The 1,157-nt window shown below is 34.2% G+C and overlaps 1 long non-coding RNA gene across 1 annotated transcript in view; it reads right to left on the reverse strand.

The window, feature by feature from the left end:
• LOC111083357 overlaps nt 1-885 on the reverse strand; it is a 2,371-nt gene extending 1,486 nt beyond the window's left edge. Inside the window, exon 1 of the long non-coding RNA XR_002608997.1 lies at nt 745-885. This is a non-coding gene — a long non-coding RNA (uncharacterized LOC111083357). The remainder of the gene's footprint in view (nt 1-744) is intronic.
• Nucleotides 886-1,157: the final 272 nt, after the last annotated feature.

Raw genomic sequence — 1,157 nt, forward strand, 5'->3', positions numbered from 1 at the left:
GTACTGTACGTGACCTCTAAACAGTAAAGGACAATCACACTGTACATGAGCACTAAACAGTAAAGGACAATCACACTGTACATGATCACTAAACAGTAAAGGACAATCACACTGTACACGAGCACTAAACAGTAAAGGACAATCACACAATACGAAGCACTAAACAGTAAAGGACAATCATACTGTACATGAGCACTAAACAGTAAAGGTCAATCGTACTGTACATGATTACTAAACAGTAAAGGACAATCACATGATACGAAGCACTAAACAGTAAAGGACAATTGTAATATATGTAAGTAATAACCTGGTATGGGAGTATAGGGACAAGTGAAATCAAAGTGGGAGGATTGAAAAAACTACAATCATATATAAATATTTCCTTATCATGGACACTTTTCCCCTTGTTAATATGCAAATCATAAGGTTAATTTTACTTTTTAAGCCACTTATATTCAGTTCCAAGTTCTTTAAAATTATGTTTTACTGCTCACTGTGTAAACCTAATCAATACTGACACAAAATGTTATTTGTAGGTGTTGACAACTGACGTTGTGAGTGTGCAAAAAAGAGAAACTAGTGTAAGAGTAACAAATGGTCAACATTTTGATTTCTGTATATCAAGCTCTTGGGAAATTCAAATCATACAAAACACCCAACAATGGGGGGAATCTACCTGGCTTGGGGGAAGGGGATTCACATCAATCACACAAAAAAGACTACTAACTCTTACTGTACACTCACCTCTGTCACCGTGCCTACAGCAACTGTCGCTCCTCTGTAACACAATATAAACCATCCCAGTTCTTTACAGTCTTTATAACACTCCAAACATACTGGTCTGTTTAATAACATTTCAACAAGAGCACAGGTGTTCGGGGTCAAACACCTGAAATATAGCCAGACGTAAAACTTTTTCATTAAGTGAATACTTCACATCAACTTTTATCGTCAGCTGATGTCAATGGCATTTCTTATGAACAAAACTACATTTCAAATAATCATTATCTTAGAAATGTAGTTAATGTTAATAACTCATACTTAACAACAATAATTACTTAGTTTAATAACTATTATAAGTTTTCAAATATATATTTTACTAATTCCTGGGTGAGGAAAAGACTGATATTTAAAACCATGTGAAGAAGTACAAAGGT

The sequence above is a fragment of the Limulus polyphemus genome, unplaced genomic scaffold, assembly GCF_000517525.1.
Source record: "Limulus polyphemus unplaced genomic scaffold, Limulus_polyphemus-2.1.2 Scaffold9237, whole genome shotgun sequence".
Taxonomy (NCBI): Eukaryota; Metazoa; Arthropoda; class Merostomata; order Xiphosura; family Limulidae; genus Limulus; species Limulus polyphemus.